At 36.5% G+C, this 26,212-nt stretch overlaps 2 pseudogenes; both read left to right on the forward strand.

Moving 5' to 3' along the window:
* Window positions 1-1,030: 1,030 nt before the first annotated feature.
* On the forward strand, window positions 1,031-1,973 carry LOC118920029 (olfactory receptor 14A2-like; annotated as a pseudogene).
* Window positions 1,974-13,400: 11,427 nt separating this feature from the next.
* Window positions 13,401-14,344, forward strand: LOC118920030 (olfactory receptor 14A2-like; annotated as a pseudogene).
* The last annotated feature ends 11,868 nt before the right edge of the window (window positions 14,345-26,212 follow it).

Raw genomic sequence — 26,212 nt, forward strand, 5'->3', positions numbered from 1 at the left:
TGAAACGCAATAGCCAATTTCTCCACTGTTCTTTCTCTTTTGACCCCTCTCTGGGTATTTCTGGAGAAAATTCGAATAGGGTGATAAATGTTCTTCAAAGTTATTTTATTTCTGCACCATGCATTCTTCCCATTCACCACATAGAGATTCTCAATATGTTATTCAGATGCCGGCTGCGTTTTCTCTTTTGTTTCAGCTGTGCTTCCCAGAGTGTCTCCTTCAATTGCCTTTGTCCTGCATTCTTCTCTTCACTTGGATTTCAGATTCTTGGTCCCCCAGCAGGGAGCCACTGCCCACCTCCAGTCTCCACTACCACCTAGGCAATCTGTCAGATAGTGCATTTGTGTTATTTTAATGACACAAAAACTATTTGCAATTTTTCTTTATAGGTATGTTTATTAATTTTCTCCTCCCATTCATAGCAATCTACCTTTTAAAAAATTTGTCTCTGCCAGTTTAATGCCCAATACAAACATTTAACAAATAATTAATTTTTGATATTCCTTTGTGTATATAAGGAAAGAATAAATTATTAGACTATGTTTGATTATTAAATGCTTTGTAAATGGAGATCATGATTATTATGAAAAATGGAGAATTTAAAATTTACTCCTCTTAGACAATTAGTGATGATAACATAAAAATCCTACAATTAAAGGCCTTTAGATTGCTTTCTGAAAGCAAAAGAATTTCTCATTATTAACAGCACAATATTATTGCAGGACTAATTGGGTTGAGAAAAATTTATTAAATTATAATAAATTATAATTTATTGTATTTATCTGGTAGGAAGTTATGGCTGAGGCTACAGGGTGAAGTGTAACTCATATAACGACTTATGGACTTCATATATCATTCATGGAATCCTTTTATCTTAAAAAATGAACTTTTCAGTACTCTTCAGAGGCATTTAAGGTGGATCTATGCCTCTTCTTCAATGAAATGATTCTGTATATCAGTATGGTTCCTGTAAATTAATGTTTCTTTGCATATCGCCTTCTCCTGACGGGCAGTGAAGAGAATCCAGCATATGGTCAATGCCACATTAGCCAAAGGGTTTCTTCTTCAGGAGTTTTCTGAAGTCTGGGAGCTCCGGATTGTACACGGTGTGCTCTTCCTAGTGATTTACCCGGCTGTCCTAATGAGTAACCTTCTGATCATCACTCTAATCACCCTAGACCTGCATCTACAAACACCCATGTACTTTTTCCTGTAGAATTTGTCCTTATTGGATATCTTCCTCGTGTCTGTCCCAATCCAAAAATTCATTGTCAATAGCCTAACTCACAACAATTCAATTTCCATTTTCGGGTGTGCTTTCCAGCTACTTTTAATGACTTCCTTTACAGGAGGTCAGATATTTGTTCTCACTGCCATGTCCTATGACCGCTATGTGGCGATTTGCTGTCCCCTGCACTGAGGTCCTCATGAGTGGTGGCACCTATGCCCTGATGGCTGCTGTTTCCTGGGTTACTGGGGGTTTATTTGCAGCTATGTACACAGCTGGCACATTTTCCATGCCCTTCTGTGGCTCCCGTGTGATTCCACAGTTTTTCTGTGATGTCTCCTCATTACTAAGGATGGCCTGCTCTGGAACATCTAAAATAGTTTATGTGAGTATTAGACTAGGTACCTGTTTAGGCATGTCTTGTTTCATCTGTATCATGATCCCTTACATTTATATTTTCTCTAGTGTAATGAAGATTCCTACCACGAAAGGTCAATCTAGAGCTTTCTCCACATGCCTTCCCCATCTCATTGTTTTCACCATTTTTATTATAACTGCCTGTTTTGTTTATCTCAAACCACCTTCAAACTCACCACCAGTTTTTGAGAGGCTGCTTTCTGTGGTCTACACTGTGGTACCTCCAATAGTGAACCCTGTAATCTACAGCCTCAGGAAGAAGGACATGAATCAGGCTCTGCTGGGATTGCTGCATAGGACACATGGCCAAGACTCTCACTTCATGTAATACATCCAAACATCCCCAGGGACAGAGTGCTTTCAGATCGCTGGATATTTATTCTTCATTGGCCTCACCCTTAACTTTGGAAAGACCTGAGGAAAGAAAGGACTGTATTCATACACACTTTAGGAAATGAACACTGAAGAGCGTGATTGTTTAAAAGTTTAGATAATTGTACCACATCAGACAGTGTAGCTCCCACTTGCTGAACTTGTATGACCAGGATCCACTCTCTCTGTGACATAGCACCAAAGGTATTGTTTTATTTTTCATGAAGAGTTTTTATTCTTGGTCACCTAGTAACTTATTTTCTCTATTTGATTCACCAAAAACAAAAAAAATGAAACTCTTGAATGAGTGCAGTACCATGAAATATATTTGAACTGCTAAGATGAAATTTACATGTGACTTCACTGAAGGTGCATCTAGTGCTGAGGTGAAACAAACAGCAGGCGAAAATAATGCAGTAGGCTCAGGGCCATTGTGGATGTGCATGCAGACCCTTCCAGAGTCCTTGGGAGGGACACCTAAAGCAGACACAAATCCTGGAGGAAACTGCATCTGAACTGTGTCTCAAGTTAATGTTAATATTTCTAATCAGAGTCTAAAAAGAAGCCATGAAATGTCTTAAAATTATAGCAGATGTTCAATGGAAGATTTTTCATCGCATTGAATGTTGTTACCTATAGAGTGTGTCTCATCAAAACTATGTTTTTGGCCTTATATTGATTTATTCTGTTCTTAACTAAAAACACAGTTTTCTTCAAATGCTTCAATCATGTTGTCTGTTTCAATGATAACACCAAATTCTTTATGGTCTCTTGGGTTAGATATATGGTTAGTTACTGTTTCTCATTCACATACAATCTCATTTAACATGTCCCCAAGTATCTTCTGACAACTTTTGATTCTTAGCATACTAACATCAAATTGGAAAGAAAAACTGAATATGATAAAATAAAACTTTTGTGTTTCTTATACATAAAGATATGTTTAAGATTTCCTATAGGGTGTATGGAAAAATTCCCCAAATTATATGTTCATTTCCCTTAAAGAAGTAGATATCGTAAACATAATTAGATATGTTCATGTGTCAAGGTAGTTAAGAAGAATTGTGACAAAAGGAAAGACTGTTACTCTGCATCAGGAAAACCTGTCTTGGTAAAATAGTAGTTTAAATATTTCAGAACTTGTCTGTTTTGTGGAGATCCCTGGAAATGTTTCAGTTCTCTTACTCTCTATGTTATCTTTTTATTACCAGAGAAAACAGTGATTAAAAACCAATTTTTTCCTTAGAAGAGTGGCAGCTTGTTTTATGGAAAGAATTATAGAATTATAATTTTAATAATTGAAATTATAATTCCTTCAAGTGGTAATCAATAATGGACATGAAATCCATTAAGATAAGAGTTGCAAGAGGTTAATATATGCTCATAATATTAACTGGTGAATATTTCAAACTGAAAGAATTTGAGAAGTGGCAGGTGCAGAAAGGACTTTCTGACCTTCCTGTGGAGTGGATCATGAAACCCTAACGTGAGCCCTGCCTCTGTGTACCCAGCGGCAAGGAGCTTCCTCGGCTCCACAGACCAGGAGCACTGCGGCATCTGAGCAGGCCAGCCCTGGTAAGGCTCCTATGGCTCACCACACTTGTCCCCGACTCTTCATCCTTCCACACCTTTCCACATTTCACTCTTCATCAACTAGAGCATCAAATTTCTCAGTATGAACCATTTCTACAGGTCTTTAGTTAATTTAGAGAGGCTTCTCTATATATAAAACTTACATTGATTAATCTTATATGATTTATCTTATTCAGGGGTTCCACTCAAGAACTAAAAATAAAGAGGGAAGATAAATATTTATTCTCTTGAAGTTTCTGACGCCCTAACAGGGATGGCTAGTAAAACCCATTCCTTCCAAAGCCTGAGGAAGACATCCTGGGGAAACTGGCAGAAGCTGTCAAAGGGCAATAATTATTAACAGAGTCAGATCTCCTGGGTCTCTGTGCTGACTGGGTGGGAGAGAAAGAAAAAGAAATTTCTCCCATTTTCCTTCTTTTCCCCGTTCAGATGAGCAGGACAAAATCACTTGTAAAAGCTTTCTCTGCACCGTGACTCTGCTCACACTGGAACTGGTCATAGATCTTCTCTGTCCCTGGGTATCAGTCATTACTTTCCTGTTGCTCCTAAGAACTTGCCTTGTATTCCTCCTACCAGGATCTAGGGCGTTGCTTCTGTGTGTGCAGGAGACCGGCTGTCAGGCTGGGGGCCCGTCACAGGCTGGAGAGAGATGTGAGTCGCGCCCCATCTGCAGCTGACATCCTGCCGGCCTTTGATGGATCTCAGGGGAGGCTATGAGTTGTCTCAGCCTTGCAGCTCACTTTGGGAGGCATTCTGGACTTTGAGAGGGCTTCATTGTTTTATTTGAAATATAGTTGATATACTTTATAAGATTGGTTTCATGTGCACAACATACTGATTGGACAAATATATACATTACTAAATGTTTACCACATCAAGTGTAGTTATCCCCTGGCAACACTCAAAGAAATTAGAGTATTATTGGCTATCGTCCTATTTCTGGACTTCCACTCCCATGACTAATTTATGTTAAAACTGTAATATTGTACCCTGCCTTTGGGGATGCCTCTAGAGTCTATGGTTATATAATAAAAGGCTCATTATTTTAGTCTTGAGAACCTTTCTTAGTTTATTTCTGGTTTAAAAGATAAAATAATTTTTAAAAGACTTCAATATTCCAGAAATGTCTGTGTGTCCAAGATGATACTAGATAATGCCACTTCTGAACTGTATTTGTAAAGAGCTCTGTGGTCAGAAGTTAGCCTAATCGGAAGCAGATAATGAGAGTCCTGCAGAAGCCATCTGTTTAAAGTCCTCTTTCCTTCCATCTCAGCCTGAGCCTGCTTTGCCCGTGGGAATGTTCCCGTTGTCTTGAGCTACTGTCTGAATGCCTGATGACTCTGTGATCTAATAGCTCTAACCATCTCACTGGCATGATTTTGCTGAAGGCAATTTGCTGTTTCACTGGCTTCCTTGGGAAACTTACGCCCCCCAGTGTGACCCTTGGAAGCCCGCTTCCGCCGAGGGCTTTTTCCCCCTTCCCTCCCTGCCGCCTTGGAGCTCTCACCCAGTTCCCCTGTTCTCCTTGCGAGGCCCCCCTTCGGACCTCTGCTCCTCCGTCACCCTTTCCCCGCCGTCGCATCCTTTCCTGCTGCAGTCCTGACCGTCACCTGAGCTCTGGGCCCCTCCTCACGCGGGGACTCTCAGGCACCCAGAGACACTCCCCCGGAGGGCCAACCGCCGTCTGAGAAGGAGAAAAAAAATGAATCGGAAATATAATGGATTCTTGGGCCACTAGTTTTTTCTTGGAAGATTCATACCATAGATGTCTCCTTGGTCACTCTCCTAAAATTTGGTCCACAGCCTCCTTAAAATTACATTTCAGGTCAAGGGAGGGACTTGAAATTCTCCTCCAGAAAATATTAGGAAACAGGTACCCTTAATTTTTCCTACTTGACAGAGACAATATTCACAAAAAGATATGTAATGTGGAGAAAAGAGAAGAACTAATTATTTCAAAAAAAAAAACCAGAGTCTCTATTACTAAGTTCTATTGACCCATGGCTGCAAATTTTGAAACACAAAGTAGAAAAATCTATGTTTCCATCTTTATGCATGTTTATGTATGTCTGCTTATATGTACGTTAAATCTGTGATGTTTTTCTATTCACATGTGGTGTTGCTAAATTAATTTATAAACTTTCTTAAAGAAGTTATATTCACAATTTCTAGAGATAAATGAGCACTTACATAAATTAGGTATCTAAATCTTTCAGAAATAAAGAATTTAAACCAATATTTTTAAAGTATACATTATCTAAAGTAATCTTAGGTAAATAAAACCAGTTTTAAAATTGTTAGTAAAATAAAAACAGGTTTTACTTTGATTTCCCAGCGTTAAATATAATGTAAACATACAGTATTTTCTCCCTAGGTTTATTAGTCAAGCAGGCTTATGCTATTTCTACTTGATATTTAAAATTATAAAATTATAAATTATTCCTTTTGGACAAAATGTACAAATAAAATTGATTTCATGATACATGACAGGCATGTCACTAAAAATAATGAAATGTTTGACCTTTTTTGGCTTTTACCTTCTGTGACTTTCTTTGTGCAATATTTACTTAATTTCTCAACAAGAAATGGTGAATTATGATGATGGCATAAGTTGATTAATGTCTCATGAAACTTTTTTGTGCAATCAAGTATAATTATTTCATTACATAATTTTCAGTTGTACAGCCTTATAATTACATATCTGATTACACTGCAGTGATCACTCCAAGTTCATTTACCATCTGTCACAGTACTTGACGTCCTTCACCCATTTTTCTCACCACTAACCCCTTCCCTTCCAGTATTTAGTTGGCTATTCTCTGCATCTATGAGTAATTTTTATTTTATTTATTTATTTAATATTTTCAATTTTTTTAGATTGCAAGTAAGAGTGAAACCATATTGTATTCATCTTATTTCTGAATTATTTCATCTTATATCTCACTTATTTCACTTAGTGTAATAACTTCATATCCGTACATAGACCTTGTCACAAATGACATGGTTCTATTCCTTTTTTTGTCTTGGTTGTATTCCAGTTTATACATAAACCACTTATGCTTTATCAATTTAACTATTGATGGTCAAGTAGGTTCTTTCCATTTATTGCCTATTATAAATAATGTTGCAGTTAATATAGGGGTCCGTATATCTTTTCAAATTACTGCTTTTGTTTTCATTGAGTAAATGCCCAGACGTGGAATAGATGGGTCACATGGAAGTTCTATTCTTAATGCTTGATGAATTCCCATACTCTTTTCCCTAGTGACTATGCCGATTAACAATCCTGGGAACAATTTTTAGCCACATCCTCTTCAACACTTGTTATTTCTTCTCTTTTTCATAATAAACACTCAACAGATGTTAAGTGATAATGTCACTGTAGTTTGTATTTGCATTTCTCTGTTTAGTGATTTGAGCATTTTTTTATGTGCCTGTCAGCCATTTGTACCTCTTCTCTGTAGAAATATTTATCCTAATTTCTTGTACATTTTTAACTGAATTGTATGGGTTTTTTGTTGTTACTGTTGAATTGTGTGAGTTCCTTATGTATTTTTGATACTAACCACCTATGTGATACTTGCTTTCAAATATCTCTTTGTATTTAGTAAGTTGCTTCTTCATTTAATAATGTTTTCCTATTCTTTATAAGAGCACTTCAGTTCAATGCACTTCTATTGTTATTTTTGCTTTTATTTCCTGTTCCTTTGGAGTCATATCCACAAAGATGTCCTTATGACCAATGTCAATTTACTACCAAGGGTTCTTTTAGGAACTTTCTGGATTTGAATCTTATATTCAATCTCTCCATTTTGAATTATTTTTTTCTGAATGATCTAATTTAATTCTTTTGCATGTATCTGTCCAGTTTTCCAACACCGTTTACTGAAAAGCTTCCTTTTCTGCATTGTAGGCCCTTGGCTCCTTTGTCTTAGATTAATTGCACATATATGTGTAGGTTTGTTTCTGGTCTCTCATTTCTATTGACCTGTGTGTCTATTTTTGTAACAGTTTTGATGACTATAGTTTGTAATGTAGTTTGAAATCAGGGGGTGTGATACTTCCAGCTTTATTTTTCTTTGTGAATATTGCATTTTACCATTTCCTTCTTGTAATAAACATCTATTTTCATATGACTATAACTGGAAATGTTGCTTGATATAATTTAAATTTTATTGAATTTTTTGAGACTTATTTTGTGGTCCAACATGCAATCTACCCTGAAGAATGTGGCATGTGCATGTGAGAAGAATGTATATTCTACTGTTTTTGGATGGAATGTTCTTCATATATATATAATAATGACAGAAGGTAGAATGGTGACTACCAGAGGCTGGACATGGGCAAAAGTTGAGGACAGTAATAATAAAAAGGGTAGAATGGGGATTTCCAGGGGCCAGAGTGAGAAGATCAATATGATAACTGCCTAATGGATGTAGTTGGTTTTGAATATGACAAGAGTTCATGAGAGGGATATTGGTGAGAATTGTACATTATGAATATATTTAATACCACAAAATTATACCTTTAAAATGACTAAAATAGAAATTTTATGTAATATGTATTTTACAAAATAAAATAAATTAAAGAATATTCTTAAAAGTTTATTTAAGAAATCTCTTATACTGTAGTCAACCTACTTCCTCTTAAAACATAAAGAACACTGATTTGTACTGTGTCTATAATTTTACTTTTCCAAAGGAAAGTAATTAGAATCATGTTGGCTTCTTTCACTTCACATGAGGTATTCAAGATTGATGCATGATTTTTGTATGCTTTAATAATTTATGCATGTATATTGCTGAATAGTATTCATTGTATGGTTGTACTATGCTTTGTTCACCTGATCTCCTATTGAAGGATTCCTTGGTTGCTTTCATCTTTGGTGATTATAAATACAACTACTGAATCATTTGCAGGGTTTGTTTGGACATTATTAAGTACCAGAAAACAAGTTTTACTGATCAGATTATAGATTCATGTTTGGTCTTGTCAAAAGAAATGTTTTACTTCTGAAAATGATAGACTAGGAAAGAACCCTTTCTGACCATTCCTCTTCTCTGATAGAAAACAAATGTAAAACCCAAACTTAATACATGGCATAAATACCTGATATTATTGGAGAATGATCAATAGCAGACACTGGGAAGCAGATCATGCTCAATTGCAGGAGTAACATATAGGTTTCATCCATCTCAGCTTTAGGAGTCAGATGTGTGTAATTTGCACAGTAAACACAGCATTGGTGAGTGTCATACATAGATTGAAATAAAAATAAAGACATCATTTTCTAGAGGACCAAGAGAATGTGTTGGTGGAAGAATTGCTGTACAAAATATGCTGAAGTTAATTATTCAGACTGAATAAAATGATACAAGGGGTATACTCCATTCCTGAGAAAAATTATTAAATATTATAAGAAATAAATATGTGTGTAAATGTCAATAATTCACTTTTAATTTTTGGACAATTTCCAACTTCATTTCTTTATAAGCTTTATGAATGTTTAAAAACTAAATATTTAATATGGCCTTGTTGGGTTTATAACACATACCGAAGTATTATTGACAATATGTGTGATTCCATGTGATTGCAAATATTATTATATTTTCAAGAATAGTAGAATAATAATTTTAAGTGACTTAGCAAAGGCAAGCATGTAATTCCTAGAACTGCTATAAGAAATAAAAATAGAAATCCAACAACAAAATTTAAAAATAGATTATAAATAAAATGTTTAGGTAATCCCTAAAAATTGCCAGGAAAGATGAAATAGAGGTTAAAAAAAAAGAAGAGTTGGAAACAAAAATTAACTGGCAGACTCACCAACTTTATTGTCCCAGAATTTGTCTTTGTTAGAGCTAAGAGATCTTGTGGTACCATTTTGTGGGGTACATGAGGTAGGAAGTTTCTACAGGCTAACATTTTTTACTTCATGTTAATTTATTTTGCTATATTCAAAACAACTGAATGTGTAAAAATGAGTTTAGAGTCACTGAGCTTCGAAGTATAGTCATAGACTGCAGTGACGAAGTAACAAAATAGGGGCCAATAAACAGGGGCAATCATCAGCTCAGTTAGATAATACCCGGAAGATGCACCTCCTGTATTCAGTACTACATTTTCACAGGCTTTTTATTTGTACCATTATTTGTAGTTGCCAAATTTTAGAAAGTAACTCCATGTTCAAACACAGGATATTAGTTAAGCTATGGCATATATAATACAATCAGTTATTCTTTGGTTTATAAAAGAGAAGGAAGGCAATCTCTAGAACTGATCAGTAGTGATTCCCAGATAATATTAAGTGAAATATCTAAGGCAAAACAGTTTTCACAGTATGCTATGTAATAAGAAAACATATGTCACTCTTCTTTTTTCAAAAAAATGAAACGTGAAAATAATCCATTAAACCTTGAAACTCGTTTCCTGGGTAATACTGAGCAAGAGAGTAAAAAGGATGGGAAGGAAGTGGAATTTCAATTATATATATTTTGTTATTGTTATCACTGTTATTGTTTTTAAATATTTTTCATTATTTTTGGAAGGCATGTTAATTTTCTACGTATTAAAAAGTTGTCATCAAAAGTAAAGAAAAATTTTAAGTGAGTGCAGGCTGAATCAAATGAAATAACTATACAAGATGAAAAGCAAAGCTATGCTGATAGATTTTTTAAGAGGAATTCATTCAGCATATCTTTTGACCAGAGCATCTTAAACATATATACTTAAGCTAGAAGGCAAAGAAAAAGGACTACAAAGAATCTTTAACTATTTTATGTAAACTGGTCATTGTAGTGGTGTGACTGGGGATTAACTGTGTTATGCACATTTTAAGACTGTGAAAATCAGGAAATAATATTTTTGAGATCCAGGTTGTCAGTACGAAAAATGGAAGAAGTGAAGAACAGGAAAATCTAGTTGGAGTTGGATTGAAATAAAAAATCTCCAGTATGAACTTATTATATAAATTCTGCTAAAAAGATATAAAATCCGTGAATCAACAGAAGCAATGGCCAAAATTTGAGCCCAGATCATTGTTGCTAAATACCAGTTTTGCTTTCTTTCTTTTCTATTCATCATTCTTAATCACCCAAGAAACATTTTCCAGCACTACTCCATCAAAGCGTCTGTTCCCAGAAACCGTAACTGGCACACAAACAAATAACAACCATGGCTCAAAACCCATTTAACAAAATAAAGGTAGGTGGATATACTGTGCTCTGAATTTTATTCAGTTTCATTACTAAAATAATTTCCTGGAACTATGTAGTACACAATGGCATTTTGCTAATTATAACTCAAGTAGTTACAAGTATTTTCAAATAAAATAACTAAAAGTGATTAATGCTAGTAAGACCTATTAAAAGCCAAAGAGAAAACCCTCACAAATAAACCAAAATCACCTCATTTTCAAATTGTCTCTTTAAAATTTAATCCAGTTCCATTACTCTACACTGAGGGCCTTAACCAGATGAACAATAAAATATCTTTTGATTTTTGTGTTAGATGACTAGGTCTACAGCAAGGATTTGCAAAGCATAAGATCCATCTGGTTTGCCAATTTGACAGACTAAATTATGTTCTTCAACTTTGCCCTGACCCACTGAGTCAGTAATTAGCAATATCTGACAATAATATTCATTTTTATCCAAGTGCTCACATGCCCAAGTGGTAATCATCAATTATAAAGTGGCAATCACTAGCCTATAGTCTATTAATAAGCAGAATTAAAGGACCATTTAAATACTCTGTTTATTTTCTACCCAGAGTCTGACTCATGTCCTTCTTGGTGTATTCCAGAATGTTTTCTGGGGTGTGAACAGTTCTGCCTCCAGAAAATACCCATAATTATAACTGTAAGGCCTTAACAGGTAATTATATAAGAAGGCTACTCAGAGGACTCCTAAGATGTTCTTCTTTGGGGAACTCTAAGCATCAGTCACATACTTTAAAAATAATTTGCTGTAGACACTTATTGTCTACAACAATGATGTCAATTTTAAAATAAAAGGAGAAGCAATGAATTTCCTGGTTGCTTAAATATTTGACTTTCCATGTTAAGAAACGATCGCATCTTAGCAGCCATTTTTTAGTCCTCCACAGAAGAACAGAAATACAACTATATGCTCTAATGACAGAGAAATTCCAAAGGAAGATACAGTTCTGTTTTAATTCCAGGAGCTTAAGTGATATACTAAAGATTTTTATTATGAGTAAGATTTTCACTTTCAAGTGCACTTGGTGGAATCATCTAAAAAATAATCCTTCACAGGTGATTGAAGAACTGGAATTATTTTGAGGTATGAATTTCAAGTTTCTATTGGTAAAATGTTTCTATTGGTAAAACACTATTCCAAAATAATGATTTGTGAGTCTTAAAGAATTTTGTGAAATTTAGGGAGGACATCAACATATTTTTTCACTCTTGTTCCTATTTTGCTAGCTCTCTGGGTTTTTCTCCAGAAAATTGGAATAGGGTGATAAATGCCTTCCAAGCCATCTGATGTCTGCACTGTGCGTTCTTGCCGCTCACCACGCACAGACTCTCCGCATGCGTCCTGGACGCACATCGCCCTGCTCTGCCTTGCGAGCCGTGCTCCCTGAGAGGCTCTCCCGCTGGTCTCCGACCTGTGTTCTCATTCTCTTCCCGTGTGTATGTTGGTTTCAAGGCCACCACAATAGGGAACAATTGTCCACCTCCAATCTCGGATAAATACTTTGTTAATCTCTAAAATAAGAGATTTTTCTTATTTTAAAGTCACCCATCACCATTGGTTTTCTTTCTTTTTTATATGTATTTTTATTCATCATTGTCCCCTCACATTGACAGGACAATCTCAGAAATAAGCCTTTCAAAAAAATTATGTCTCTACCAAACAATTTGCTGTCCAATAAATATAGAGCACTTCCTGATATTTTCAATAGAGAATAAATAAATAAATATGCACTAGTAAATAATGTAGGAAACATTTTGAACTCTGAAAGCAGATATCTGATATTAAAATAGACAACACATGACAAAGAAAGCATGTTCACTCAGATAGGGAAACATTTTATTATGGTGACTCTAAGATACACTCTTATAAAAATATCAACATTTGGGAACATTTCCTAATAACAGCATTCTCTACCCATGTGCATATTCAAAGGAATTGAAGTTTTCCTAAATAATTATTTCACACACATAAATAAAATGTTCAACATATGTGAATTACATGACCTCAAGACAATAGAATCATTGAACATAGAATCATTTTTAATATTCCTTTGGTTAGACCCATAAGGTTAAAAAAATTATTTGGCTATGTTGGATTATTAAATAGCACAAATGTGAAGTCATAATACTTGGAACAAAGGAGAATTGATAAATTGCTCCAGTTATACTATTAGGGATAATAACATAAAAGTCCTAAAGACAGGAATTTGGATTGTTTGAAAACAATAGTATTTTTCATTAATCATAGATTAATGATACAAATATCCATTGATATACAGTAAAAGTCCTGTATTTACTCAAATTATATTTTTCTGGTGGCTAGATAAGGTTGAGACAACAGGATCAGGTGTAACTCACACAAAGACTATTTGACTGCACACATAACTAATGGAATCCCTTTACTTTTAAAAGAAGGAACTTGTTAGTAATTCTTCAGAATGATTTAAAGAAGGCATATGCCCCTTTTTCACTGATGTTATTCTCTGTATCAACATGATTCTTGTTAGAAAGTGTAAATTGATGTTTCTTTGCATATCTCCTTGTCTTGACAGGCAGTGAGGAGAATCTAGCATGGCCAATGTCACCTTTGTAACAGTATTTTTTCTTCTGGGGATTTCTGAAGCCTGGGAGCTCCAGATTGTAAATGGTGTGCTCTTCTTAGTGGTTTACCTGGCTGTCCTAATGAGTAACCTTCTGATCATCACTCTCATCACCCTAGACCTGCATCTACAAACACCCATGTACTTCTTCCTGAGGAATTTGTCCTTACTGGATGTCTTCCTCGTATCTGTCCCAATCCCAAAATTCATTGTCAACAACCTGACTCACAACACGTCAATTTCCATTTTAGGATGTGCTTCCCAAGTACTCTTAATGACTTCCTTTTCAACAGCTGAGATGTTTGTGCTCACTGCCATGTCCTATGACCGTTATGTGGCGATTTGCTGTCCCCTGCACTATGAGGTCTTCATGAGTGGTGCCACCTGTATCCTGATGGCTTGTGTTTCCTGGGCCATGGGGGATTCTTTAGAGCTGTGTACCCGGATGGCACATTTTCCATGCCCTTCTGTGGCTCCATTGTGATTCCACAGTTTTTCTGTGATGTCTCCTCATTACTAAAGATGGCCTGCTCTGAAACACCAATGATAGTTTATGTGAGTATTGGACTAGGTACCTGTTTAAGCATGTCTTGTTTCATCTGTATCATGATCTCTTACGTTTATATTTTCTCTAGTGTGATGAAGATTCCTACCACGAAAGGTCAGTCTAGAGCTTTCTCCACATGCCTTCCCCATCTCATTGTTGTCACCCTTTTTATGATAACTGCCTGTTTTGTTTATCTCAAACCACCTTCAAACTCACCATCAGTTACTGAGAGGCTGCTTTCTGTGGTCTACACTGTGGTACCTCCAACAGTGAACCCTGTAATCTACAGCCTCAGGAACAAAGACGTGAAGCAGGCTCTGCTGGGATTGCTGCATAGGACACCTGGCCAAGACTCTCACTTCATGTAATACATCCAAACATCCCCAGGGACAGAGTGCTTTCAGATCGCTGGACATTTTTTCTCATCATTTAACTTATTCATAAATTTAGGAAAGACTAAGGAAAGAATGCAGTGTCCTATGTGCTCAAAAGCCTGAATGACTCTTGCAAAGTTCAGATAATTGAATCCCGTCAGGCTGACACATGGGGGGTATGTGCTCAGTTGGTGATTTGTAAGAAATTGGTTCTCCCTTTGCAGCACAGCTCTGAAAGAGTTGTTTCTCTTTTTATAAGTTTTTATTTTTGTCATCTTACAACTCATTTTCTCTATTTCATTAACTGAAAACAAAAAAAAATATTTGGGTGCTTCAATGAGGACAGTACATGAAGCATTTGATCTACAAAAATGAATTTACTCCTGACTTTCCTGAAGGATCTCACTGCCTAGTGCTGAAGCAGAACAAAAAGCAGGCAAAATTAACATGGTGAGCTCAGGGCCATTTTAGGATTGTGCCCCTATCAATAAACTGTCCTTTGGAGGGACATCTGAAGCAGAGACAACACCCTGGAGGGAGGTGATCCAGTTATAAAAGATAAATAGTGCCCTCCCTGGTAAATATTATTTATTGTAAGACACCAGGCAGAGGTCTGAGCTGTGTGTCTGTCTGAGCATTTACTTGTCTATAATTCAGAAGGCCTATTACCTCTACTTGAGCCATGAATAATGTATCTAATCTAGGTCTGAAAAGAAGATAGGATATGTGTTAAAATTATGGAAGTAGTTCAACTGAAGATGTGCTACTCGCTAATTATTCCTAAGATGTGAAAGACTTTTCATTACACAAAATGTAATCCATGTATTTTATGTGTTATCAAGTAACTTTCTTGAATTTACTTTGACTTTGTTCTGTCCTTAAGATAAAAAAAATAACCTGTTTCAATCATGTTATGTTTTTCTGCAATGTGATACCAGTGTTTGTTTCATTGTCACTTGGCTTAAATGTATGATTCTGCATTGTTTCTCAGTCATGTGACATCATTGAACATGTTCCCAAATACCCTCTGACAACCTTTGATTCTTACCATACCAATACTAGATATTGTAAAAATATAAGATGAAATAAAATTTTTGTTTCTCTTACATATAAAATCATCCTTAAGATTTCCCATAGTCAAAAAAAACACCAAAATTATTTTTTCTTTTTCCTTAAAGAAGACATATGCTAAATACAATTAATTTCATGTGAAGGTTCACCATGTGTCAAGATTTCTGTCAAGGAAGATTGTCACCACAGAAAAGATTATTAGGTTGTCCTCAATTAAATTTGTTGTGATAAGGTAGAACTGGTTTAAATATTTCAGAATTTGAATTCTTTATGAAAATCCCTGGAGATAATTCAGTTCCCTTACTGTCTATAATATGTTTTATTACTAGATAAAACAATGATTAAAAAAATCATTATTTTTCCTTCAGAAGAGTGGCAGCTGGTAAATAGAGAAAGAAAGATACAGTTAGAAAAATCACAATGTTTAATCATATATATCATGATTAATCCAAGCAGTGATCCGCAGTGGGCACCCCGACGGCAGGAGGAGCGCTGTGAGGGAGCGAGGTTCTCACGTGACGGTGATGACTGGGCATTCTGGATTTTCAAATGGAAGGAATTTGGGAAATGATAAGGGCAGGAAGGAATTTCTGATCTTCCTATGAAGCAGATGATGAAACACTTATAAGAGAAGGTGCCCTCTCTATACCCAGAGATATATATCCCTCACCCACCCACCCATGCCAACCCTTCCCCCTTGGTAACCACCAGCCTCTTTATCCCCAGAGATCAGGAGGAAACTGTTATACCAGCCTCATGAAGTCCTTCCCAGTGTGTGGTCAGCTCAAACTTTTGTCCCATCATGCCTCTCCACCGTATCCTCCTCTTCACTGAACCAAGCATAAGGACTCTCAGGTTTCACCATTTCTTTGGGTCTTCTTTTCCCATGGAGGAAAACATATTAAATATATGTGTACGAAGTCATATTGTTACAGAGGTTCCCGTCAAGCACTTCAAGGGGGGAGGGAAATGCACTTTCTTCCACTACTGTTTCCGGCACCTCAAAAGGAATGGCTGGGACACCCCATTGGAGAGTCTGCAGAGAGGAACCTGGGAAAACTAGAAGAGGACGGCACAGGCTAACACGTGTTATCGAAGTCCTCTCTTCTGGATCTCTGCCTTAAAAGTTCTGCGCATTGTGACTCCGGTCCCGTGTGACTCGGAGGCGCCCACGCGCTCTGCAGGCCCTTCCTCTTTCATATACAGCCACACCTTTCCTGTGGCTCTTGAGAATTTGTCTTTCTTTTTCTCCTGCCACGGACGCCAGCTGATGTCTCTTGCCTGTGCAGAAGGACTGCTGTCCAGTGGGAACTTTATTATACGGCCAGAGAGAAATGTGAGCTACACCCCATCTACAGGTAACATCCTACTGATCCTGGCAGATATCGGGGGAGGTTGTCTATGTCTTTTGGCTATCTTTTGGAGTGGTTCTGAACCTTCAGAGAAGTGCATTTTTTAATTAAAATTTAGCTAGTATACAATACTGTGTTTGTTTCATATGCACAACATAGTGATTTGACAAACATATACATCACTACATGTTCAAAAAAAACCTGTGGTTACCACGTGTCACTAGACAAATAAATTATAATATCGCTGACTATATTCCCTATGCTGTACTTAAATCTCTATGAATGTTTTATTTTACTTCATTGAGGTTTAGTTAATATACAATCTTATGTTAGTTTCAAGTATAGAAATTTGTGATCGAACAATTACACACATTATTAAATCGTCACCCCAAAGAGTGCAGTTACTATCTGCCAACATAAAAAGGTGTTACATACTGCTTTTCCATCCCCACTACCAACTTATACTGTGATTGAGATTTTCTGCCTCTTTATCCCCCTCACCCACCCCACCCATGCACTCATGACAACCTTTCCCCTTTGTTACCTACCAGTCACTTGTCAGTATTTGTGAGTCTACTGCTGTTTTCATTTCATTTTGTTTTGTTTTTAAATCCTACATGTAAGTGAAATCACATGGTATTTGTCATTCTCTGCCTGGCTGATTTCATTTAGCATAATACCCACTAGATCAAACCATGTTGTTGCAAATAACAGGGTTTCTTTCTTTTTTATGGCTGAATGATATTCCATTGTGTATATGGACCACTTCTTCTTCATCCATTTATCTATTGCAGGGCAATTTGGTAGCTCCCATATCTTGGCTATTGTAAATAATGCAGCAATAAATAAAGGGATGCATGTATGTCCTTAGTTCTCAAGTGAGTCTCTTGCAGTCAACATAGAGATAGGTCTTGTGTTTTTATCCATACAAACACTCCCTGTTTTCTGATTGGCAAACTTAGTCCATTTACATTTAAAACAATTAAAGCAATAATGAATAGTATATACTTATTCACACTGTTCCTTTTTTGGGGCTATTTTTCCCCCCAGAATCAATGGCTTTTATTTATTTATTTAAATTATTTATATTAAGGTAAATACAATAAAATACACAAATTTTAGTGTTTAACTCTGTAAATTTTGATGTGTTTATACAGTCATGTAACCATCTCTCAGATCATGATATCAAATATTGTCACTATTGTTCCCCCATTTTGTGGTTGTTTTTGTAGATCATCTCTGTCTCTTCCACTGTTACAAAACACTGTGGTTTGATGACTATCCTTGTTACGTATAGACTCCTTTCTAATTTTCATTTCTGTATTTGCTGTTAAGTTTTTGTTCTTTGTGGTTAAGGTGAGGTTCACATAAAATATTCTATGCAAATAACAGTATGTTTTAAACTTACAAACACTGAATGTAAACACATCCCAGCATGTTTCCTTTCTACTCCTCCCATTTTATATTTTAATTATGCATTTTTCATCTTTTTATGCAATGCTTCCTTTAACTAATTTTTTCAATTTTAGATAAATGTCCTACTTTTGCCTTTTAACTGTCATGCTTACTTTGTAAATGATTGATTCACTACCTTTATCCCCTACTTATGTATTACAAACTTTTGTATGTTTTCTTATCATTAACTAATTTCTGTTCTTTTTGTCTTAATGAAGTTCTTCTAAAATTTCACGTAGGGCTTTTAGTAGTGATCTACCTCTTTAACTTTTGCCAACTTTAAATGCTCTTAATCTCTCTTCAGTCCTGAATATTAGTCTTGCTGGGTAGAGAGTTTTTGATTGGGAGTTCATTTGTTTGCTTCCTTTCAGCACTTTGAATATGTAATGCTGTTCCTTTTGGCCTGTAATGTTTCTGCTAAAAAATCTGCTTATAGATTTATGGGGTTTCCCTGTATGTGACAAGCTGTTTTCTCTTGTTGTTTTCCATATTTTATTTTTGTTTTCAACTTGTGCCATTTAATTATAATGTATCTTGGTGTGGATATCTTTGGTATCATCCTTTTTGAAGCTCTCTGGGAATCCTGTACCTGGGTGCCTGATTCCTTCCCCAGATTAGGGCAGAACTTAATACTTCCCACTTGACTCATTCACTATTTCATGAAATTATTTTTGCAGCCCTTTCTCCCTCTTCACCCTGTAAGAACCGTACAATATGAATGCTACTCAACTTGGTGTTGTCCAAAATATCTCAAGGTGTCTCTACTTTTTCTAATTATTTTCTTATTCTGCTGCCAGTCAGCAGATTGTTAAAAACTTGAACTCTTCCGTTTTTTTTCTTTTTTTTTAGATAATTATTTTTTATTGAAGGGTAGTTGATGCACAGTATTACATTACATTAGTTTCAAGTGTACAACACAGTGATAAAACATTTATATACATAATTCTAGGTTCCTGCTATCACCCTACCAAGCTGTTACAATATCTTGACTATATTCCTTATGCTACACATTACATCCAGGTTACTTATTTATTTTACCATTGGAAGTCTGTACTTTTTTTTTTTTTTTTTTTGTGAGGGCATCTCACATATTTATTGATCAAATGGTTGTTAACAACAATAAAATTCTGTATAGGGGAGTCAATGCTCAATGCCCAATCATTAATCCACCCCAAGCCTAATTTTCGTCAGTCTCCAATCTTCTGAGGCATAACAAACAAGTTCGTACATGGAGAACAAATTCTTACATAATGAATAAGTTACATAGTGAACATTACAAGGGCAGTCATCACAGAAACTTTCGGTTTTGCTCATGCATTATGAACTATAAACAGTTCAAATATGAATACTCATTTGGTTTTTATACTTGATTTATATGTGGATACCACATTTCTCTCTTTATTATTATTATTTTTAATAAAATGCAGAAGTGGTAGTTAGATACAAGATAAAGGTAGAAAACATAGTTTAGTGTTGTAAGAGAGCAAATGTAGATGATCAGGTGTGTGCCTGTAGACTATGTGTTAATCCAAGCTAGAAAAGGGCCATAAAATATTCACGTATGCAGAAGATTTCTCTCAAACGGGGGGGTGAGGTTCTAAGCCTCACCTCTGTTGATCCCCAATTTCTCACCTGCTGACCCCCCTGCGACTGTGCCGGTCTTAGGTTGTTCTCCCTTGAGGAATCTTACCCGTCTCTGGCTAACCAGTCATCTTCCGGGGCCATACAGGGAAATGTAAAGTTGGTAAGTGAGAGAGAAGCCTTATTGTTTGAAATGGTTAGCTTTTTTTTTCTTTGCATATTTATGCCCTGTAGCTTCTATGATTTGATTTGAGGTATCTTTACCACTTGGAAGAATTATGATACTCGGTAAATTTGATATGAGGCACGAATTCTATTTAAGGGTTGTAATTAGGAAGGAAGAAGAAAAGTTATAGAAGTAGCAGACAGAAGAAAACATGGGAAGATTGATTATTTCTTTGACATATCTTCTTGTAGAGTAACTTAAGCATGTATAGGTTTTAAGCTACTACTTAAATTGTGCACACACATTAACATAATAGGAGTATAGTTACATAACCAAAGCATATCTGTAATTACCAGCAATCTCCAGTGAAACCAAGAAAACCGGTTACGCACCTTAGGCATTTGTGAAAACTTATCTATGATATGGTGGATATTGTCCAACTGAATTTGAACAGTCTGAGAGAAATCAGACAAATTAAAACAACCCATTCCTGGGGAATGTTCACATCCCTTATGTTCTTTTAACAGTAAACAGTCTGTAGTTGTAAGATTTTGGAGCACTACAATTTGCACTTCTCCTAATTCTTGGTTGAGTTCCAACAGTATAGATCCAGTCAAATTTGTTGTTTTACTGTATGCACAGGCCAGCTTAGATATCTCCTTCATTCACATGGCAAGTCCAGGAGCTGGTTGGATGAGTGCATCTACAGCTGTAGCAGTGCGTGGATCTTTGTTGGGGATTTTTGATGATCATCTTCTGGCATGAGTCTTCCAGAGAGTGCTGATGTTGGAAGTTCTCTTTCATATCGTATCTTAGTTCATTTTCGGGGTAGCCCAATTACGCTTTGATCTTCTGTATAAACGCAAACAGACCCTTTGCCTACACTTGTATATGCCCTTTATACCCTTGTGTAGAACTCATTGGAGGTTACCACACAGGAACTGCCCTTTTTTGTTTTGTTTTGTTTTGTTTTGTTTTTGGTATCACTGATCTACACTTACATGACGAATATTATGTTTACTTGGCTCTCCCCTATACCAGGTCTCCCCTATAAACCCCTTTACAGTCACTGTCCATCAGCATAGCAAAATGTTGTAGGATCACTACTTGCCTTCTCTGTGTTGTACAGCCCTCCCTTTTCTCCTACACCCCCATGCATGTTAATCTTAATACCCACCTACTTCTCCCACCCCCTTATCCCTTCCTACCCACCCATCCTCCCCAGTCACTTTCCCTTTGGTACCTGTTTGTCCATTCTTGAGTTCTGTGATTCTGCTGCTGTTTTGTTCCTTCAGTTTTTCCTTTGTTCTTATATTCCACAGATAAGTGAAATCATTTAGTATTTCTCTTTCTCTGCTTGGCTTTTTTCACTGAGCATAATACCATCCAGCTCCATCCATGTTGATGCAAATGATTGGATTTGCCCTTTTCTTATGGCTGAGTAGTATTCCATTGTGTATATGTAAAACATCTTCTTTATCCATTCATGTTTCGATGGACATTTAGGTCGCTTCCAATTCTTGGCTTTTGTAAATAGTGCTGCGATAAACATAGGGGTGCACTGATCTTTCTCATACTTGATTGCTGCATTCTTAGGGTAAATTCCTAGGAGTGGAATTCCTGGGACAAATGGTAAGTCTGTTTTGAGCATTTTGATGTACCTCCATACTGCTTTCCACAATGGTTGAACTAACTTACATTCCCACCAGCAGCGTAGGAGGGTTCCCCTTTCTCCACAGCCTTGCCAACATTTGTTGTTGTTTGTCTTTTGGATGGCAGCCATCCTTACTGGTGTGAGGTGATACCTCATTGTTGTTTTAATTTGCATTTCTCTGATAATTAGCGATGTGGAGCATCTTTTCATGTGTCTCTTGGCCATCTGTATTTCTTTTTTGGAGAACTGTCTGTTCAGTTCCTCTGCCCATTTTTTAATTGGGTTATTTGTTTTTTGATTGTTGAGGCGTGTGAGCTCCTTATATATTCTGGACGTCAAGTCTTTATCGGATGTGTCATTTTCAAATATATTCTCCCATACTGTAGGGTTCCTTTTTGTTCTATTGATGGTGTCTTTTGCTGTACAGAAGTTTTTCAGCTTAATATAGTCCCACTTACTCATTTTTGCTGTTATTTTCCTTGCCCGGGGAGATGTGTTCAAGAAGAGGTCACTCATGTTTATGTCTAAGAGGTTTTTGCCTATGTTTTCTTCCAAGAGTTTAATGGTTTCATGACTTACATTCAGATCTTTGATCCATTTTGAGTTTACTTTTGTATATGGGGTTAGACAATGGTCCAGTTTCATTCTCCTACATGTAGCTGTCCAGTTTTGTCAGCACCACCTGTTGAAGAGACTGTCATTTCTCCATTGTATGTCCATGGCTACTTTATCAAATATTAATTGACCATATATGTCTGGGTTAATGTTTGGATTCTCTAGTCTGTTCCATTGGTCTGTGGCTCTGCTCTTGTGAGAGTACCAAATTGTCTTGTTTACTATGGCTTTATAGTAGAGCTTGAAGTTGGGGACTGAGATCCCCCCTACTTTATTCTTCTTTCTCAGGATTGCTTTGGCTATTCGGGGTCTTTGTTGTTTCCATATGATTTTTTAAATTATTTGTTCCAGTTCATTGAAGTATGTTGCTGGTAGTTTCATAGGGATTGCATGAAATCTGTATATTGCTTTGGGCAGGATGGCCATTTTGATGATATTAATTCTTCCTAGCCACGAGCATGGGATGAGTTTCCATTTGTTAGTGTCCCCTTTAATTTCTCTTAAGAGTGACTTGTAGTTTTCAGAGTATAAGTCTTTCACTTCTTTGGTTAGGTTTATTCCTAGGTATTTTATTTTGTGACTGGAGTTGTTTTCCTGATTTCTCTTTCTGTTGGTTCATTGTTAGTGTATAGGAAAGGCACAGATTTCTGTGTGTTGATTTTGTATCCTGCAAATTTGCTGTATTCCGATATCAGTTCTAGTAGTTTTGGGGTGGAGTCTTTAGGGTTTTTTATGTACAGTATCATGTCATCTGCAAATAGTGACAGTTTAACTACTTCTTTACCAATCTGGATTCCTTGTATTTCTTTGTTTTGTCTGATTGCCGTGGCTAGGACCTCCAGTACTATGTTAAATAACAGTGGGGAGAGTGGGCATCCCTGTCTAGTTCCCGATCTCAGAGGAAATGCTTTCAGCTTCTCGCTGTTCAATATAATGTTGGCTGTCAGTTTATCATAGATGGCCTTTATTATGTTGAGGTACTTGCCCTCTATTCCCATTTTGCTGAGAGTTTTTATCATGAATGGATGTTGAACTTTGTCAAATGCTTTTTCAGCATCTATGGAGATGATCATGTGGTTTTTGTCTTTCTTTTTGTTGATGTGGTGGATGATGTTAATGGACTTTCGAATGTTGTACCATCCTTGCATCCCTGGGATGAATCCCACTTGGTCATGGTGTATGATCCTTTTGATGTATTTTTGAATTTGGTTTGCTAATATTTTGTTGAGTATTTTTGCATCTACATTCTTCAGGGATATTGGTCTTTAGTTTTCTTTTTTGGTGGTGTCTTTGCCTGGTTTTGGTGTTAGGGTGATGTTAGCTTCATAGAATGAGTTTGGGACTATCCCCTCCTCCTGTATTTTTTGGAAAACTTTAAGGAGAATGGGTATTATGTCTTCCCTGTATGTCTGATAAAATTCCTAGGTAAATCCATCTGGCCCGGGGGTTTTGTTCTTTGGTAATTTTTTGATTACCGCTTCAATTTCATTACTGGTAATTGGTCTGTTTAGATTTTCTGTTTCTTTCTGGGTAAATCTTGGAAGGTTGTATTTTACTAGGAAGTTGTCCATTTCTCCTAGGTTTCCCAGCTTGTTAGCGTATAGGTTTTCATAGTATTCTCTAATAATTCTTTGTATTTCTGTGGGGTACGTTGTGATTTTTCCTTTCTCGTTTCTGATACTGTTGATTTGTGTTGACTCTCTTTTCCTCTTAATAAGTCTGGCTAGAGGCTTATCTCTTTTGTTTATTTTCTCGAAGAACCAGCCCTTGATTTCATTGATTTTTGCTATTGTTTTTTCTTCTCAATTTTATTTATTTCTTCTCTGATCTTTATTGTGTCTCTCTTTCTGCTGACCTAAGGCCTCATCTGTTGTTCTTTTTCCAATTTTGATATTTGTGACATTAGACCATTCATTTGGGATTGCTCTTCCTTTTTTAAATATGCTTGGATTGCTATATACTTTCCTCTTAAGACTGCTTTTGCTGTGTCCCACAGAAGTTAGGGCTTAGTGTTGTTGTTGTCATTTGTTTCCATATATTGCTGGATCTCCATTTTGATTTGGTCATTGATCCATTGATTATTTAGGAGCGTGTTGTTAAGCCTCCATGTGTTTGTGAGCCTCTTTGCTTTCTTTGTACAGTTTATTTCTAGTTTTATGCCTTTGTGGTCTGAAAAGTGGGTTGGTAGGATTACAATCTTTTGGAATTTTCTGAGGCTCTTTTTGTGGCCTAGTATGTGGTCTATTCTGGAGAATGTTCCATGTGCACTTGAGAAGAATGTATATCCTGCTGCTTTTGGATGTAGAGTTCTATAGATGTCTATTAGGTCCATCTGTTCTACTGTGTTGTTCAGTGCTTCAGTGTCCTTATTTATTTTTTGCCTGGTGGATCTAACCTTTGGGGTGAGTGGTGTGTTGAAGTCTCCTAGAATGAATGCATTGCAGTCTATATCCCCCTTTAGTTCTGTTAGTATTTGTTTCACATATACTGGTGCTCCTGTGTTGGGTGCATATATATTTAGAATGGTTATATCCTCTTGTTTGACTGAGCCTTTTAGCATTATGTAGTGTTCTTCTTTATCTCTTGTTACTTTCTTTGTTTTGAAGTCTATTTTGTCTGATATTAGTACTGCAATCCCTGCTTTCTTCTCACTGTTGTTTGCTTGAAATATGTTTTTCCATCCCTTGACTTTTAGTCTGTACATGTCTTTGGGTTTGAGGTGAGTTTCCTGTAAGCAGCATATAGATGGGTCTTGCTTTTTTATCCATTTTGTTACTCTGTGTCTTTTGATTGGTGCATTCAACCCATTAACATTTAGGGTGACTATTGAAAGATATGTACTTATTGCCATTGCAGGCTTTAAATTCGTGGTTACCAAAAGTTCAATGTTAGCCTCTTTAGTATCTTACTGCCTAACTTAGCTCGCTCACTGAGCTGTTATATACACTGTCTGGAGATTCTTTTCTTCTCTCCCTTCTTGTTCCTCCTCCTCGATTCTTCATATGTTGTTTGTTTTGTGCTGTGCTCTTTCTAGGAGTGCTCCCATCTAGAGCAGTCCCTGTAAGATGTTCTGTAGAGGTGGTTTGTGGAAAGCAAATTCCCTCAGCTTTTGTTTGTCTGGGAATTGTTTAATCCCACCGTCATATTTGAATGATAGTCGTGCTGGATACAGTATCCTTGGTTCAAGGCCCTTCTGTTTCATTGTATTAAATATATCATGCCATTCTCTTCTGGCCTGTAGGGTTTCTGTTGAGAAATCTGATGTTAGCCTGATGGGTTTCCCTTTATAGGTGACCTTTTTCTCTCTAGCTGCCTTTAAAACTCTTTCTTTGTCCTTGATCTTTGCCATTTAATTATTATGTGTCTTGGTGTTCTCCTTCTTGGATCCTTTCTGTTGGGGGTTCTGTGTATTTCCGTGGTCTGTTCGATTATTCCTCCCCCAGTTTGGGGAAGTTTTCTGTAGTTATTTCTTCTAAGATACTTTCCATCTCTTTTCCTCTCTCTTCTTCTTCTGGGACCCCTATAGTACGGATATTGTTCCTTTTGGATTGGTCACACAGTTCTCTTAATATTGTTTCATTCCTGGAGATCCTTTTGTCTCTCTCTATGTCAGCTTCTATGCGTTCCTGTTCTCTGATTTCAATTCCATCAATGGCCTCTTGCATTCTATCCATTCTGCTTATAAACCCTTCCAGAGTTTATTTCATTTCTGCGATCTCCTTTCTGGCATCTGTGATCTCCGTCCGGAGTTCATCCCATTTCTCTTGCATATTTCTCTGCATCTCTGTCAGCATGTTTATGATTCTTATTTTGAATTCTTTGTCAGGAAGACTGGTTAGCTCTGTCTCCTTCTCTGGTGTTGTTTCCGTGATCTTTGTCTGCCTGTAGCTTTGCCTTTTCATGGTGATAGGAATAGTTTGCAGAGCTGGGACCAGTGACAGCTGGAAGGACTTCCTTTCTTGTTGGTT

This window comes from Manis pentadactyla, chromosome 13 (genome assembly GCF_030020395.1).
Source record: "Manis pentadactyla isolate mManPen7 chromosome 13, mManPen7.hap1, whole genome shotgun sequence".
Lineage (NCBI taxonomy): Eukaryota > Metazoa > Chordata > Mammalia > Pholidota > Manidae > Manis > Manis pentadactyla.